The 19,080-nt window shown below is 46.1% G+C and overlaps 1 long non-coding RNA gene across 1 annotated transcript in view; it reads left to right on the forward strand.

The window, feature by feature from the left end:
• The window catches only part of LOC133051875 (uncharacterized), an 82,361-nt gene that overhangs the window by 59,147 nt on the left and 4,134 nt on the right, over positions 1-19,080 (forward strand). Inside the window, exon 3 of the long non-coding RNA XR_009691935.1 lies at positions 18,407-18,520. This is a non-coding gene — a long non-coding RNA (uncharacterized LOC133051875). The remainder of the gene's footprint in view (positions 1-18,406; positions 18,521-19,080) is intronic.

Consider the following 19,080-nt stretch of genomic DNA (forward strand, 5'->3'; position numbering starts at 1 on the left):
GAGCTTACCACCCACATTCGAACTTGGGCAGACTTATCACCATCTCATTCTGTCAATAGGCCTTCCTTGTCTGAACAGTGTTTGTGTTGATCCCTGATCAATAATGGTCTTTCTTGATTTTTAAACTTGTGGGCATGAAATCTTTCTACACTTTACCTCTTTAAGCAGGGAGAATGAAACTCTACCTCATTTTCCCTAATATTTATGAAAGTCATTTTGAGGAAAAATGATCTTAAAATTATTCACTGAAATGAAGATATTGATTTATTTAATTCATTAGGAGGGAATTTTATTTCAAAAGGTTTATCTTAAACTGCAAGGATGTGTATTAAATGTCACAATTAAACATCCCAAAGGTGAAGCTATGTTGTCAAAATGCCCATTTAACAGACATCTCAAAGCCACCCTTTGCTGATCTTCTGTAACCCCATTTTTTTTGTTTTTTTTTTTTTAAACAAGAGAAAGTAGACAGATACATATTGGTAAATGGTAACTGTCCATATTCACATAAAGACACAGTGTAATCTCTGAACCCAGTATACAGAGAAAGGAGGAAAAAAGCTAGGATACTATATACAACTACACTGGGGCCTAGCACCCTCCAGCTTCCATCAGAGCTAAGGGAGCAGAAGGTTTTCTTTTTTCCCAAAGAGAATGGTAGTGTTGATTCCGTAAAGTTTTTGCTGGAACAGGAAGGAATAAAAATGAATTGGAACAGAAAGGAGTAGAGATTCTTTCCCACTGAATTCTGCTCAAAGTCTTTCCCCCAAAATAAGTTATGAACCATGGTATAAAGGAGAAAGTGAAATGAAAGTATTAGTTGCTCAGTCGTGTCCAACTCTTTGTGACCCCCTGGACTGTAGCCCGACAGGCTCTTCTGTCCATGGAATTCTCCAGGCAAGCATACTGGAGTGGGTTGCCATTCCCTTCTCCAGGGGATCTTCCTGACCCAGGGATCGAACCCGGGTCTCCTGCACTGGAGGTGGATTCTTTACTGTCTGAGCCACCAGGGAAGGCCATAAAGACAAAAGAGATCTCTAAAACAGGGAAACTGAGCACAAGGGGAGAGGAAAAAACAGACTGCAACTTGCCCCCAGGGACTGGAGAAAATTTAAAAAGGAAGGTTGGAATTCATCTGTGTTCCATTAGTCATCTTTTCCTTCATCTTCTTCTCCTTCCTCCCCCTCATTATCATCTTTGTCACTTCATCCTCATCCTCTTCTTCATCAATATCTTCCAATCCTCTTCCTCTTGATCATCATCATCTTCTTCTCCTTCTCCTTCCCCATCATCCATGAAAGGAATCAAGTAATGGATTTGGTAAAATATCATCTTTGATGACCTCTCCTAACTCATCTGCATCTGCATCAGAATGATCAATAACCCAGGTGAAGAAGCTCTCTGGTCCCTCATGCTATCTCTTCCTGCTGACTTCATTCTGTGTTTGACTTGAATGTTCTGTCATGAAGATTTAGATTTTATTTTTATTTCAACACCTCATTCTTTTGTTGTGTGAAGTTATCATGGATATACAAGGGAGCCTATCCAAAGCCGGTTCTTCCTTCATCGTGCTCAGAGAGTTGTCTAACTGCAATGTACATTAGTTTAAAAAATCCAGCCTTTGAGCAAAAGAGCCGTTACTGACATCCGAAGTGTTGGAAGTGTTCCCTCTGGTTTTCAGTCAATAAGAATACCTCAGACACAGTGATGACTTAACAGTTTGTCTACTGATGGGTAGGGAGGCTATGAGGGACTTGTGTTGAAATTGCATTTTGACAGTGAGCTCCCCTTTCACTGAGACCTTACATTTATATAGAGTGGCTGTAAGAGAGGTACTGATGGAAATTATCATAGGCTAAAGTCCCCCTAGATTATTCCCTGGGACCACTACTGTTTACATACTTATACCTGTCAGTTCAGTTCAGTTCAGTCACTCAGTCGTGTCCGACTCTTTGTGACCCCATGGACTGCAGCATGCCAGGCTTCCCTGTCCATCGCCAACTCCCGGAGTTTACTCAAACTCATGTCCATCGAGTCGGTGATGCCGTCCAACCATCTCATCCTCTGTAGTCCCCTTCTCCTCCTGACTTCAATCTTTCCCAGCATCAGGCTCTTTTCAAATGAGTCAGTTCTTCACATCAGGAGGCCAAAGTATTGGAGTTTCAGCTTCAGCATCAGCACTTGTGTAAAATTGCATGAAAAAGCAGCAATAAATTGCAGGTCACAAGTGACATATCTGAAAGCTGTTGCTAGGCCTAGGGTATCCCAAATTGCCCAAACCAAATTGGGTAACATGGTTACCTACTGACCACCCTTAGGAAATGCTGTCTGTAGACCAACAGAGAGACTGGTGGTTAAATATGTATTATGAAGTAAAAGAACTGACTACCTTGATAACAATCAGGCCGGGTGGGGACTTCCTTATGTTGAGTGATCAGGGGAAGGACTCCCTGAAGAGATGCCATTTAAGCTAAGACTGGATTAACAAAAAGGAACATGCAAGGGGGAAAATATTCCAGGCAGGAGGAAATAGCCCTTGGCAGGACACCCTGGATGGAGGGATGGGCTGCACTTGCTGCCAGGCAGCTCCAGTCGCAGCAGTACTGCTGTCAGAAGGCTGAGTGATGAGGGCTGCCTAATGAATTGGGTTGTGTTTAAGATGCAGTACAGGTGTTAGCCTAAAAGTGGCTGCATCTTTACATGAGCAGGTGTTCCCTGTGGGAAAGGGGACCGCATGATGTGGTAGGTGAATGGAAGATACCAGTAGTTTGGCAAGTGGTTTAGGTTTTAAGTCTTCTGCCTTTCAGAGGTCCTTTGGTAACAATGTGGGACAGAATAAATTATAGAAGGTAGCTATTATGGGATGAATTGTGTCTCCTCAAAATTCATATGTTGAACTTCCTAATGCCCAGTACCTCAGCATGCAACTGTATTTAGAGACATGGTCTTTATAGAGGTAATCAATGGAAGGTACTATAGGACACCAATATGAATGGTGTCCTTATAAAAAGAGATTAGAACAAAGACTTGCACAGAGGAAAGACCAGGTGAAAACGGAAGGAGAAGATAGCCATCCACAGGTCAGAGAAGGAGGCCTTAAAGAAATCAATCCTGTCCACAGGCTAATCTTGAACTTCTAGCCTTCAGAAGTAAGAGAAAATACAATTCTGTTGAAGCCACCCAGTTTACAATAATTGTTACAGCAACCCTAACAAGAAAAGAGTAGCCAATATCCCTTTCCAGGATGGCTTCGGGGATCCAGATCTTGGACATTTGCTGTTGATTGATGTGGCTTTTTGCCTCATTGCTTATTCTGTGGATACCACAGAAAATTGAGAGATGCTGAGGTGCACTAGATGGAACATGCAATGAGTAACTCACTAAAGATAGTAAAGTAACAAACAGAGTCATGAAGGCTCTCAATTTCTTCCCAGCTTTTACCCAGTCCTAACTACAGTATCTCTTCTATCAAGCATGATCACCTCCATGACACAGGGCTAGTGTCTCCTCTGCATATTTAGGAATCTGTGAGCGTCCTACCCTTGACCCAGTAGAACCAGGATGGACTCTGCAGGACGGTGTTCCTACTAGGGTGAGGTCCTGGCCGCCTCCATGCAGGACTTACGTCCAGGCACCATGACCCCACGCAGGCAGTGGAAGAGAAGGTCAGGGGCCCCAGAAGCAGAGGTGTGGGCCTGCAGAGAGGGAGTGGGGTGTCCCCACCACCCTCCCCGGAGGACGGGTGGGATGGGTGGCAGCGGTCTGCACTCGCAGCCCACAGGGAGCTGACAGCTGGGTCCATGTGAGGAGCTGGTGCCCCGGCCACAGCAGTGCCAACCTTGCCTGCTCGCCTGCCCACCTCAGGTCACGCAGAGCCACCAGTAGAGAGAGGAGTCGTCTGTGAGAGGAGAGATGGGCACGTCGCTCCCCAACCTGCACACGATCCAAGGAGTAGCATGAGAGTGGCAGCACCTGGAGCCCTGGTGACGGTGTACCCAGGCGCCGAGACCGTCCTGTGGGTGGGATGGAGACTGGTGCCTGCCCCTCAGCTGGAGAAGGCTGAAGGTGAAGGCCGGCTCGAGCCTGCATGAGCGAGAGGGGGCGGCTTTGCCAGCAGTCTGCGCCCGGATGGCCGCTGGGGCCAAGTGGAGGCGACTGAAGGGAGCTGGACGGGCCTGTGGGGCCCAAGATCCACGTGCAGGGCCCAGGGAAGGCGGAGAGTGGGCAGGCAGGGCGAGATGGAAGCCATCGTCTGTGCCAGGGAAAGGGCCAGTGCAGAGGTCGCCACACTTTCTCCGAAGGCCCCAAGTGCAGTCTGGATGGACAGGAGGGCGCGCCGTGATGAGGCCACCATCAGGCAGGGGGCGCACGGGGAGCCCACCTGGGGAACCAAAGCTGGCCTTTTCCTCTCCTGCAGATCCCCGCCCCCTCCCCTGTCCCTTTTCCATCCCTCAGTGAGCAGGAGTGGGGGAGGTCAGGGGCTATGGGCAGGAGGAGTGGAGCCTGGAGAGCAGAATGCATCCTGCACAGGCCAGCCCCGTGGGGGAGGGAAGCTGGGTGTTAGTGGTGGGAAGACAGTTGATCTAGGTTTTGATCAGACTGGCCTGAGCTCTTAAACGCCCAGAAATGACACGCCGGCTCCATCAGTCCCCCCAGATGCTGCAGGGAGTGGAGGAGAGAAAGAGCTGACAGCACCCAAGGCAATGGTGTGAGGAGCAGAAGACTCCTCACTGTGCTCTCCTGAGGCTGCGTGTGCTGCACTGCTGGGCGCAAGCCAGAGAAGTTGGTAGCTGCTCTCGGAAGCCCGCTGTGCAGGCTGCGACATAGGCCCTGAGAGTTCAGTGATGGGTAAATCCAGGTCCTGCCAAGGACATTCCCGAGAAGCTGGCCCGGAGGGACGTGGAAGATGAATGAAATGTGACAGAACCAATTCTTTTGAAATCATTACTTACAGATCTTGATATCAGGTGGTTTTTTGCTCTTCCTCGAGTTTTCTTAAAAGTAGAGTGGATGATGCAAGTAAAAAAACTAAGTGGTAGAAAGTTCTGCTTTTATTAGATCAGGTTATGTTAAGTGTTCTTGGGACTTTGAAGATAGTAAACAGGTGTTTTCAAGGTTTTGTTGTAAAGTTCCGTCCAGATTTTTGAAAAGATTTTCACAGGAAGTTTTAAATGTTGCAAGTATTATCTCAGGAAATTACGATGAAATTTTAGTCCATTTTCCAGGTCAACTGAGACGTTTATCTGCCTCCTTGACTCAAATAATGTTTTTATAGGATAATTGATCATTTTTAGCAGAGAAGTAGAAGTGTAACTCAAGCACAGTGTTCTCTTTCTGAGTAAAATGATGTGGGGCACAGAATGAATTTCTTCCTCTAATTATTCAGGGAGAAGCCTTGTGATCTAAGAAGGAACAACATGCTCTTGTATCCATGGTAAGGGGATTAACGGTCTTGTGCTTGTAAAATAGCAGCCCAGCTCCTATGTAGTCCTTTGATTTCAAGAAACAAGAGCCCGATTCTTCTCAGCCCAGTTGGCCCTGTCTGGTGCCATTGATGAGAAGTAGCAGCGGAGCCAGTTCTTAGACAGTTACCTTCAGTCCAGGGCTCCCCACACTTTCGGAAAGGGAGTGGACATTTCTATCTTGTTAGTGGTTTGCTGACAGAAGCAATTGTTTATGCCTAAGTATTACTGTTTCTGACACAGTTTGACAAAATTATTATTCAAGTGAATACAAAGAATTCCATCAGACCCATGTGTATTTACAAATCTTGAAAATGTATGATACTTTTCTATTTAGCTGTGCTAGTGCAATTTCACTCTATTTATTTTTACTGAAGCGTAATAGATCCCATTATGTGAGCTGCAAGTGTAAAACATAATGGCTTGATATTTGTGTGATTGTGAGATGATCACCACAGTGGTTAACATCTGTCACCATACATTGTGATGAGATTTTTTTTCCTCGTGATGAGAACTTTTAAAGATTTAGGCATTTCCGTTTATTTATTACATCCGAACATGCTTTAAAAGACATGTTTAGTTCAGTAAGTGCTGTTGGCTGATTTTTCATTTCATGCAAACCCTAGAGGACAGTCACTGTGGTCACTTTGGGATGAAAAGTCACGGAAGAAGTCATGCTGGTTGGACATGATGTATAAATGGAAGGAATTTGCATCTTTTGGTCGCTAAGTAAATTATCTACTGAAATCTGTAAATCAGTCTTCATGTTACTTACTTTAGCACCAGCTTTCTTTACATGTACACTTCCTCTTGGCTCTTTCTATCTGCACCATATTCAGGAGTCTTCGTATACTAGAGAGTCCTCTGTGTTATGTTGTCTGAATATTTGTGACTGGGGAACAAAGGTTTGGGAAAGAAAGCTCCCTCCTTTCCTTTATTCCTTTTCTATTATAGCTATGCTACCCCCAACTTAGTTTCTCTGTTACTTTCTTTTTGGGATAATGTAGGAACAGTGAATAAAACCAAAGGAGCTCATTTCTCCATTCTGTTAGTTCATCCATCCATCCATTTCGCACTCCCTGAGTGTCCACATGGACGGCTCTTTGGGAATACAGGGCCACACAGTGTAGGGTAGACCTGTGCCTTGGCCTCAGGCCCCAGGCCCGGAGAAGTCTTGTGTTGCTGATGGACAGGGTGTTTGATAGGCTCCCAGGGGATGTCAGCTGATAAAATTGAAAATGGTGTTCAAAGCTTAGTCTATGAAGTTCTCCTGTGGGTAAAATTTAGAACCCCTCCTGACAAAGACTATGGACAAGTCACATGGAATTCAGAAGTCCTTGCTGTCCCCATGATCCTCGGTCAATTCTCAGATGAAGCATGGAGATGGTGGGCAGATTCTGGCATCTTGGGAGGTTTGGCTCCCATGTTGGATTTAATCTTTTGTTAGGCTCACACTGTGAACTTGAACTTCAACAGTCTTTTTTTTTAAAAATTTATTTTTTTTAATTGAAGGATATTTGCTTTACAGAATCTAGTTGTTTTCTGTCAAACCTCAACATGAATCAGGCATAGTGCACGTGCCACGTCCCGCTTGAACCTCCCTACATCTCCCTTCACATCCCAGCCCTCTCGGTTGATACCGAGCTCCTGAGTTCTAAATTCCCATGAGTCATACAACAGATTCCTACTGGCTACATATTTTACTGGCTTAAAGCTGGCTTAAAACTGAACATTCAAAAAACTAAGATCATGGCATCCAGTCCCATCACTTCATGGCAAAGAGATGGAGAAATAATGGAAACAATGACAGACTTTATTTTCTTGGGCTCCAGAATCACTGGAGATGGTAACTGCAGCCGTGAAATTAAAAGATGCTTCCTCCTTGGAAGAAAAGGTATGACCAACATAGACAAAATTTAAAAAGCAGAGAAATTACTTTGCTGACAGTTCAGTTCATCTCACTTCAGTCACTCAGTCGTTTCCGACTCTTTGTGATCCCATGGACTGCAGCATGCCAGGCCTCCCTGTCCATCATCAACTCCCAGAGTCTACCCAAACCTGTGTCCATTGAGTCGGTGATGCCATCCAACCATCTCATGCTCTGTGGTCCCCTTCTCCTCCTGCCCTCAATCTTTCCCAGCATCAGCGTCTTTTCAAATGAGTCAGCTCTTCGCATCAGGTGGCCAAAGTATTGGAGTTTCAGCTTCAACATCAGGCCTTCCAATGAACACCCAGGACTGATCTCCTTTAGGATGGACTGGTTGAATCTCCTTGCAGTCCAAGGGACTCTCAAGAGTCTTCTCCAACATCAGAGTTCAAAACCATCAGTTCTTTGACACTCAGCTTTGTTTATAGTCCAACTCTCACATCCATACATGACCACTGGCCGTGACTAGATGGACCTTCGTTGACAAAGTAATGTCTCTGCTTTTTAATATGGTATCTAGGTTGGTCATAACTTTCCTTCCAAGGAGTAAGCGTCTTTTAATTTCATGGCTGCACTCACCATCCGCAGTGATTTTGGAGCCCCCAAAAATAAAGTCAGCCACTGTTTCCACTGTTTCCCCGTCTATTTGCCATGAAGTGATGGGACCTGATGCCATGATCTTAGTTTTTTGAATGTTGAGCTTTAAGCCAACTTTTTCACTCTCCTCTTTTACTTTCATCAAGAGGCTCTTTAGTTCTTCTTTGCTTTCTGCCATAAGGGTGGTGTCATCTGCATATCTGAGGTTATTGATATTTCTCCCGGCAATTTGATTCCAGCTTGTGCTTCATCCAGCCCAGCGTTTCTTATGATGTACTCTGCATATAAGTTAAATAAGTAGGGTGACAATATACAGCCTTGACATACTCCTTTTCCTATTTGGAACCAGTCTGTTGTTCCATGTCCAGTTGTAACTGTTGCTTCCTGATGTGCATACACGTTTCTCAGGAGACAGGTCAGGTGGTCTAGTATTCCCATCTCCTTCAGAACTTCCCACAGTTTATTGTGATCCACAAAGTCAAAGGCTTTGGCATAGTCAATAAAGCAGAAATAGATGTTTTTCTGGAACTCTCTTGCTTTTTCGATGATCCAGCAAATGTTGGCAATTTGATCTCTGGTTCCTCTGCCTTATCTAATGCCAGCTTGAACATCTGGAAGTTCATGGTTCACATATTGCTGAAGTGTGGCTTGGAGAACTTTGAGCATTACTTTGCTAGTGTGTGAGATGAGTGCAATTGTGCGGTAGTTTGAGCATTCTTTGGCATTGCCTTTCTTTGGGATTGGAATGAAAACTGACCTTTTCCAGTCCTGTGGCCACTGCTGAGTTTTCCAAATTTGCTGACATATTGAGTGCAGCACTTTCACAGCATCATCTTTTAGGATTTGAAATAGCTCTACTGGAATTCCATCACCTCCACTAGCTTTGTTTGTAGTGATGCTTTTTAAGGCCCACTTGACTTCACATTCCAGGAAGTCTGGCTCTAGGTGAGTGTGAGTGATCACACCATCGTGATTATCTGGGTCGTGAAGATCTTTTGTGTGCAGATCTTCTCTGTATTCTTGCCACCTCTTCTTAATATCTTCTGCTTCTGTTAGGTCCCTACCATTTCTGTCCTTTATTGAGCCCATCTTTGCATGAAATGTTCCCTTGGTATCTCTAATTTTCTTGGAGATCTCTAGTCTTTCCCATTCTGTTGTTTTCCTCTATTTCTCTGCATTGATCGCTGCGGAAGGCTTTCTTATCTCTCTTTTCTATTCTTTGGAACTCTGCATTCAAATGGGTATCTCTTTCCTTTCATCTTTTGCTTTTCGCTTCTATTCTTTTCACAGCTATTTGTAAGGCCTCCTCAGACAGCTGTTTTGCCTTTTTGCATTTCTTCTTCTTGGGGATGGTGTTGATTCCTGTCTCCTGTACAACATCACGAACCTCCGTCCATAGTTCATCAGGCATTCTCGTCTGTCAGATCTAGTTGCTTAAATCTGTTTGTCACTTCCACTGTCTACTCATAAGGGATTTGATTTAGGCCATATTGAGTGGTCTAGTGGTTTTCCCCACTTTCTTCAATTTAACTCTGAATTTGGCAATAAGGAGTTCATGATCCGAGCCACAGTCAGCTCCCGGTCTTGTTTTTGCTGACTGTATAGAGCTTCTCCATCTTTGGCTACAAAGAATATAATCATTCTGATTTTGGTGTTGCCTATCTGGTGATGTCCATGTGTGGAGTCGTCTCTTGTGTTGTTGGAAGAGGGTGTTTGCTAGGACCAGTGCGTTCTCTTGGCAAAACTCGTGTGCCGTGACAGCTGCCGCTCCTTCACCTTGCCGACAGAGGTCTGTCTAATCAAAGCTATGGTTTTTCCAGTAGTCATGTATGGATGTGAGAGTTGGACTATAAAGAAAGCTGAGCACTGAAGAACTGATGCTTTTGAACTGTGGTGTTGGAGAAGACTCTTGAGAGTCCCTTGCACTGCAAGGAGATCAAACCAGTCAGTGCTGAATATTCATTGGAAGGACTGATGCTGAAGCTGAAGTTCCAATACTTTGTCCATCTGATGGGAAGAGCTGACTCAGTGGAAAAGACCCTGATGCTGGGAAAGATTGAAGGCAGGAGAAGATGGGGACAACAGAGAATGAGATAGTTGGATGGCATCACCGACTCAATGGACTGACTTTGAGAAAGCTCCGGGAGTTGGTGAAGGACAGCGAAGCCTGACAGGCTGCAGTCCATGGGGTCTCATAGAGTCAGAAGGACTGAGCGACTGAACTGAACTGAAATGACCTATTTTAGAGATGGTAATGTAAGTTTCCATGTTACTCTCTCCATATATCTCACCCTCTCCAAGAGTCTTAATAGCACTAAATGCCCTTGCAGTTGAAGTCTCCTAACCCTCCCTAACCATAATAGCCAATCACTGTTAGCTCTTAGTGAGCATCTGTGAGTGAATGAAGACTGCCTAACATCCTGGCTCTTAACCCAGGGGCCCATCTCCTGGGCTACAGTGGACAGGAGAAGACGGTGTCCCACCCCCCATTTCTCCCTCTTGTTGCACCCGACTGCCCTGGACAGATACTCCCTTGGTGAGCATAGTGGGGATGGTCACAGTAGAAGGATCTCTCTCCACCTGTGGTTTATCTTGTGTTGGACTTCAGTGTCTTACCCCTGTGGCAACCAAGACAGTGGTTAATTTCTCAAAGGATCTTCCAAACCAGGAGGCAGCCCCAGCCCACTGGGGCATGTCCATCTTCACATGAAGCCTCTGCTTTGCAGCTGCCTCCAGAAGCAGGCGTGTGCTTTCCCCTGGCCCTTTCCCCACAGTCTTGCTACTCTAGGAAGTAGGCTTACTCCATCTTAGGTCAGCTGCTTCAATCGGAACAAAATGGAAACACATCTCTGTAATTCTGTTTCTGTAGTTATTTGTAGAGCACAAGCTTGCTGGTGTGTTTGGTTAAAACCTTAGGCTTACTTTTTTTGGCCAAACCATGATGTAGGAGGGATACTTACATGTTCTTCTATTGAGGAAGACCCAAGGAGCTAAAACTAATCACCATTTTGCTCATATCAATTTTGGAGAAATGATGCTTCTTAAGACATAGAATGGGAGATGTCCTAATAAATACTTGGCCCATTTGAGTATGTAAAAGAACTACTGTTAAAAAATTTTGCGTAATTATTAAGGCCACTATTATACAGATGAACTCAATATCTTTCGGTTGAATTCAGCTTATTTTCAAAGTACATTTGTATCTGTTATGTGGTTATCAATGAAGCCAGTAAGAACTGTTACTTTTCCATTGTCTTGTTTTATTCTTAGAGATCAGTTTACGATGCTCAGGTAACTTTAAAAATCACTGCTTTGCTCTTCTGTTTCTATGAATATGTGTACATTTTTCCTCTATTTCTCTGAATATGTGTATATCTTTATATAAATTTGACAAAGATATATCTATTTATCTATATATATACTTCCAAAAGAGTTGCAAAGTAGTACAAAACTCCTGTGTACCAGGGCCCCTCCACCTGGGGGGACGTCAATCCTTTTATTGCTCCCAAGGATATGTGGAAATGTATGGAGCATTTTGGTTTTCACAGTTGGATGTGCTACTGGCAAGAGTTATTTAGGTTAAAATGTTAACAGTACTGATGTTGAGAAACTCTGCTCTAGACCCGTTTCCTAATGGGTTAAATCACCATGACAGATATATCAAAATTAAGAAATTAAGGTGAATTCAGTATTATTAAAGTATGAATTTTTGTCCGTTTTTTCAAACCTGTGTCCGTTTTTTTCCCCAGAGCACCCGTTTTTATTCTAATCCATTCTAGGACACCATCTGCAACTTGCTTTGTTTTTCATGACCTTGTCACTTTTGAAGCGATTTCTCAGTGTCTGTCACCTGCATGTGGTACGTGCTGCATCCAGATAGCACCTCCAGGTGGCATATGGAAATGCGGTGTGTCTTGGGGCATGCCTATCTGTAGATGCCTTGGCATTGAGCCAGTGGAGAGGAGAGATAATCAACGCAGTGCTGAGCTCAGGAGAGCCACACATCAGGAGGAATTTCCCCCTCAAAATGTCAACGGCACCCTCACTGACACACAAAGGTCCCAGTCCCTTTCTAGTAAGCGATGCAGAGTGAAATGCCTTGTCTCAAGTCTAGCAAAGGGCAGGTAGTAAACCTCAAAATAAAAGCTTGATTTATTGAATTTCGGCCCAGGACCTTTGCTATGTAACAGTAACTGTCTCCATAGAAAATGTTGGCTTTAACAAGTATAGGAACAATTTTAATGACTCGGAAATCTTTATTTCTAAGTAGATAACAGCTTTTCCTTTTATTTGCTGAGGTGCTGTGTTTAGCCAGAGTTGCACCTGGTGAAAACTCTGAATGAAGAATTGGAATTCGTGGGAAGGGACAGTGGAGTTTCCTGGTGATGGGGACAGAGGAAGCGTTTGTGGCCCCAGTGTGTGGATGGAGTCGTGTGCATGCCTTCTGCCTTGTTTCTCCTCATAGCACGCCTCCCCACCTGTCAGTGTGCACGTTTATTTACGTGTTTACCTTCTGTCTCTGCCCTCTTAGAAACCGTACTCACTGGGATGGAGAAGGGACTTTGCTCTTTATAGCTTATCTTCCAACTCTCTAAAGGGCAATATTTTGAAATTTCGTGTTTGAACAGTATGAAAATATGCTTCAGATGGAAGGAATAATACAGGCACAGTGTCCAAATGACCCCTTACTTGGTTCTGGCCTCCTCTATTATGCCAGCTTGTTACTTTGTATTTACTTAATTGATAGGAATGACTTGTGCTACCCATAATATGCCACTCCCCATCTTTTTCACTTGACAGTGTATTTTTGAGTTTTTACCTTAAAAAAAAAATGTAGCTCAGTACTTTTCAACTAGCGGTCATTTCTGTCCTTCAGGGAATGTTTGGCAATGTCTGGAGACATGTTTGAGTGTTGTTACTGGAGGATGTCCTGATGATACCTAGGCCATAGAGGCCCGGTTTGCTGCTACACGTCATGCAACCCACAGGGCGTCCACAGCATAGAATTATCGGGCCCAAACCCAGCCATGAAGGAACCCCTAGGCTCTTTCCATCCTTAAATCTGTGGAATAGTTGTTCCTTGGTAGCAATACCATATTGACTTTATCCCTTCCTCTTTTAGTGGACACTTAGGTTCTTCCAATTCTCTGAGCTGACTAAGGGGGCTGGCAAGAACCACCTCACCATCTGTGTATGTGTGTCGCGGGGGATGTGAGTGGGTGGAAGAGTGTTTCTGGTGGCCCCACTGTGTTCAAGGAAACACTTCCAAATGCCGCTTTACAAGGGCTGGACCCATTGATGCCCACAGCACTGCCTGGGATTCCAATTGTCTGCATCCTTCCCAGCATTTGATATTAATCACCTTTTTGAGTTTTGCCAACCGGAAGATGATGAATGAGTCCCTCCTTTTTAACAGTTGCATCGTCTGATTGTTAGGTGCTGTGTGGTCATTTGTGTCCGACTCGTTGCCCCTGCATGGACTGCCACCCACGAGGCTCCTCTGTCCGTGGGGATTCTCCAGGCAAGAAATCTAGAGTGGGTTTCCATGCCTTCTCCTGGGGATCTTCTCGACCCAGGAGTTGAACCGGGGTCTCCTGTTAATAAGGCCCCAAACATGAGTCATTCACACCCCAAGCATTCTACAAGTTGGGGGATATGTTATTGGCCAGCACACACCATTTCATTTTGTTCAGCTCTGTGTCTTTGAAAAAGGCGTGAGTTGGGAGACTAGGCTTGACAGTTCTGCCAGTAGAGGTCACTGTCCCTCAGTGATTCTCCACCAGTGTCATCCTGCACCATGCCCCCATCCCACCCCGCCGGCAATATCTGGCAGTGACTGGAGACAGCTTTGATTTTCACAAAGTAGGTTATGTGCTGTCACCTAGAGGAGAGGTACCAGAGAGTGTGTGAAAGTCGCTCAGTTGTGTCCGACTCTTTGCAACCGCATGGACTGTAGTCTGCCAGGCTCCTCTGTCCATGAAATTCTCCAGGCAAGAAACCTGGAGTGGGTTGCCATGCCTTCCTCCAGGGGATCTTTCCAGTTCAGGGATTGAACCCAGGTCCCCTGCATTGCAGGTGGATTCTTAACCGTCTGAGCAACCAGAGAAGCCAAGGAATTCTGATGTGGGTAGCCCATCCCTTCTGGGGATCTTCCCGACCCAGGAATCGAACCGGGGTCTCCTGTTAATAAGGCCCCAAACATGAGTCATTCAGCCCCCAAGCATTCTACAAGTTGGGGGATATGTTATTGGCCAGCACACACCATTTCATTTTGTTCAGCTCGGTGTCTTTGAAAAAGGCGTGAGTTGGGAGACTAGGCTTGACAGTTCTGCCAGTAGAGGTCACTGTCCCTCAGTGATTCTCCACCAGTGTCATCCTGCACCATCCCCCTCACCCCACCCCGCCGGCAATATCTGGCAGTGACTGGAAACAGCTTTGATTTTCACAAAGTAGGTTATGTGCTGTCACCTAGAGGGGAGGTACCAGAGAGTGAAAGTTGCTCAGTTGTGTCCGACTCTTTGCGACCGCATGGACTGTAGTCTGCCAGGCTCCTCTGTCCATGAAATTCTCCAGGCCAGAATACTGGAGTGGGTAGCCGTTCCTTTCTCCAGCACATCTTTCAAACCCAGGAATCGAACCCAGGTCTCCCGCATTGCAGGCAGATTCTTTACCAACTGAGCCACCAGGAAAACCCAGAGGGGAGATACCAGGGTTTCTGCTAAAACCCTATGATGCCGAGGTCTGCACCCCACAGAGAATTGTCTGGCCCCAACAGAACCAAGGTGGAGAAAACACACTGGATAAAATCCTAATATTTGAAAGGAAGACATGACAATCCTCATAGTAATAATGAAACTTTATTATTATTTAAAAGAAGAACAACCTTTAACCTCTATTAAGGTTATAGAGGGGAAAGCACACCTTCCTGAGAAGGGTCTTCTTGGGGGAAAAGGCAGCAAGGAGTGAAGGCTGGGAATTAGCGGTGCCCCCTCAGTGTGGGCTCTGCAGGGTGGAGGGGTGGCTCGGGGGCTGCGCTGATGTGCTGGCTGGGGTGAGGGAGGTGGCTTGGCGGTATATGTGACTCAGGCAGGGGTGGGGCAGGGCTCAGCTGGGTAAAAAGAACTGTGGGTGGGAGTTTCATCGGGAGGTGGTGGCCGGGCCCTGACTCCCTGGCCGGGAGGGGGACATCAGGCTGCAGGAGGCCCAGGACAGAGTGCCTATCTGCTCCTATCTCTGCAGGGAGGCTCTGTGACTCTGCCCTGGGGGTTGGGGGTGGCGGATGGGGAGAGCTGGGGGTGGGGTGCTGGCCTTGGAGCAGGGTGGGCTGCAGACAGGGAATGCTCAGGCAAGGCGGGAGGTCTGGCCGCTGCTCAATGTCCTCAGATGCTGTTGCACCCATAGTAGAAGCTGCTCCTCAGAGGCCCCGGCTTGGGCACAAAGGCTGGAAGGCGGACAGCCTGGGCTCTGGACTCTGCCTCCTTCTCTTGGTCTCAGGACAGTCAAACAATTGAGGCTCGTCAAAGCTCCTTTTTCCTTTCTGGCATCAATTGAGGGGCGTCAGTCCGGTCTCATTGGCACAGAGATCCGGTTGCTCCGGTCTGGGCAGACACGTGTAGACGCTGCCCGTGCGCTCAGGGAGGGTGATCTGGATGGTCACCTGTCTCCGGCTGCTGCGGTGGTGGCGGCCGCACCGGCGAGTCTTCCTGGAAGTCTTACGATGGCGGGAAAAGCGCAGCCCCATGAAGTGGTGGAGGAGCAGCCAGCTGGGAAAGCTCCTCCAGGCCTGGGACACCAAGGCCCTGCGGGCCAGCCTGCGGTACAAGGCGGGCGAGTCGTCCCGATGCCGGCTGCTGCGGGCCCGGTGAGCGCGGCGGACCGACCGGACGCGGCCTGGGTCCCGGCCCGGCGGGAGGCGGGTGCGCCTGGGCCGTGGGAAGCGGGGCTGCGCGGCCTTGTCTGTGCCCAGCCAGCAGCCCAGGTACCTGCTCAGGAAGCTGCCCATGCTGGCCGGGTGGCGGGTCGGATCTTTGCGCTGCTTTGGCTTCTAGGCGACTGAGGTCAGCTCTAGGCGACTGAGGTCAGCAGATGTGAAGCTCAAGATTCTCAGGCGACTGTTGGCATCCGGCTACAGGCTGGCGCGTGTGGCGTTGGCACCTCAGGGTTGTCTGGGCTCAGGGTCCTACACACACTAGGAATGTGCCCCCAGACGCAGGACCTCAGCGGCTGCCCCTGCCCTCTGAGCAGAGTGGTTCCTCCAAGCTTCCACTGCAGGCTCTGGATCTTGACTCTGGGCAGATCAGCCTAGGAGTGCCTGAAATCCTTGCATTTTATATTTGAAGGGACAAAAATGAAACAGTGTACAGGTTTTTGTGTTCTTGTCTTCTGAAGTAAAAGAGTGACTGAAAAGATAATGATTGGGCAATGTGAAGATACAGAAGCAAAGAATAGCTTTTGGGCTAGGGAACTGTTAACAGTTTAGACTGTAATTTGGCTACATAGCAGAATCACTTGACTCCCAGTTCCCTGAAAGATACAGATAAAGGCCTGAAACACATTACTAAACTGTTTTTACAGGAGGGTGACTCCCCACCCCTCTGAGCTTCCTGGGTGTCTCAGTGGTAAGAAAAAATTTGCCTGCCAATGCAGGAGATGCAGGAAACCCAGGTTCGATCCCTGCATTGGGAAGGCCCCCCGCAGAGGGAATGGTGAACCACTCCAGTAGTCTTGCCTGGGAAATCCCATGGACAGAGGAGCCTGGTGGGCTGCAGTCCATGGGATCCCAGAATCAGACAGGACTAAATGACTGAGCTGGCAAGAGCACAACTCCCTCCATTTGAAGAATACTGCTGACTACAAGGATGTACATCCTAGACTGGTTGAAACTTGAAAACTGATGATGCTTGAAAGTTCACCTTGATGCCACCAATCTAAGAATTGTTCATGAGGTGATCATGCTCGGCTCCTTGAACACTATAAAACTCCTCACTACCCCCTCCAGAGTGGGTCACACAATCTTGAGGGCATTAGCCCACTGTGGCCCCCTCTGCCTGGCAAAGCAGTAAAAGTTGTTCTTTTATACTTCACCCAAAACTCTTTCTGTGTTTCTGTTCAGCACAGTTGAATAGAGACCAAGTTTAGGCAACAAAAACAAAATGTGTACCAGGTCTTGAAAACTACAGAAAATTGACAGAAGTGCATTCTCTTTCATTAAGTAAAAAAGAACACAATGCACTTGAATGTTCCTTTAGGGAAAAGAGTGAATTTCCTTGTATCCCTAGAGGCTGTGTTTCTTCTAGTGAAAGTGGAAGTCACTGAGTCGTGTCTGACTCTTTGCGACCCCATGGACTAAGTCCATGGAATTCTTCAGGCCAGAATACTGGCGTGGGTAGCCTTTCCCTTCTCCAGGGGATCTTCCCAACCCAGGGATCGAACCCAGGTCCTCCACTTTGCAGGTAGATTCTTTACCAGCTGTGCCACAAGAGAAGCCCAAGAATACTGGAGTGGGTAGCCTATCCCTTCTCCAGCGAATCTGCCCAACCCAGCAATCGAACTGGGGACTCCTGCATTGCAGGCAGATTCTTTACCAAGTGAGCTCTGAGGGAATGGTTGCTAATGTCACTTTTGAAAATTTTATTTTTAAGGACTGGAGAAAGTCATTGAGGATTCATTTTTTAACCCTGACAATGTTGGTTTAGTGTGGACTCTCCTGTAATTTTCTATCTTCATACATTTCATGCACTCTCATATAGATTGTCTCTAATCTAAACACCAATGCCATTTCTTTCTTGTGAAAGAAGAAATGATCCAGGAATACAGGGAGGCACATTTCCAGTTTACACTTGGAAGTTGATACCTACAAAAGCAGTGTTCAAAGCCTCTTGCAAACATTAGAGCCCCTCTGTCCAAAAGTCTGTTATTGGGCCAACCCCAATACTGGAGTAAGAGAAGGGCAGAGACAGTGGCCAACAGAGGCAGCAAGTAGCGGATCAGCAGATTTGTCTGGTTCTGAGAGGTGAAAGGCTGAATGAGGGGGACACTAGAAAGATCTTGATGAGGAAACAGAAAAGACTTCAGTATTAGGGAGGCCAGGCCAAGCGTTGAGGAAACGGATGCTGTCAGCTAACAGGTGATGGAGGTTGCAATTCCTGCTGCCTCCCACTGAGTCATTCCTTTTGTTTTTGGGTTTGTTTTACTCTTGGTAAATTTCTTATTTAAGAGTGATCCCCAAGCCTATGATTTGGAAATAAAGGAAATTTCCTATATTATTTTATTGTTAACAAGACATGTCTTCATAATAGTAGAAATGAGTTAATTCATAGCTAAGACACCTCTTAAGATGGTCATAACACCGAAGTGGAATTACAATGCAATTTGGTATTTTTTGCTTATAATGTATTTTTTTTCTTCTCATCATCTGCAGAATTTCCCACGTCCTACTTTGCAATGTAACCCAGCAGGTGTCGTTCTGGTTTGTGGTTACCGATCCTTCAAGAAATCACACCCTTCCCGCCGTTGAGGTACAGTCAGCCATCAGGTAATCACTGCTAAGTATGCCTTCTCCTGGTAAATCAACTTGTTAATTAATTCAGTGGTTTTCATAGACTTTGAAGACTTCTCTCTCTGCTTCACAATGATTTGTTTATTAAGATGTCAGTGATTTTGCTGTGGTGGGCCAGAGGCCACCAGCATGGATTGGGCAGAGGTTCGGGATGCTAGCTAACATTCTCCAGTGTCCAGGACAGCACTTCCCAGCAAAGAACAGTTCAACCCCAAGTGTCATTCGTGCTGTGGTTGAGAAGCTCTGCTTTAAACATTAGCTAAGAATTAGGTTTCATTCTGTCTTGTTCTGACAAGAACACCTTGTAAGGCAATATTGTGTGATGGTTCATCACATGCATTCTTGAGCCTGAATGCTCAGGTTTTGAATAGTCGTTTTGCCTCTTGATAGTTATTAGAATACAGAGAAATTACTTCCCCTCTTTTTGCTTTCTTCTTATCATCTATAAAACAGAAATAATTATGGTACGCTCCTCTTGAAATTGTTGAGTAGATTAAATGCAAAGCATTTCGAGGGGCAAGTAATACCTTTGACTT

Source organism: Dama dama, chromosome X (genome assembly GCF_033118175.1).
Source record: "Dama dama isolate Ldn47 chromosome X, ASM3311817v1, whole genome shotgun sequence".
Taxonomy (NCBI): Eukaryota; Metazoa; Chordata; class Mammalia; order Artiodactyla; family Cervidae; genus Dama; species Dama dama.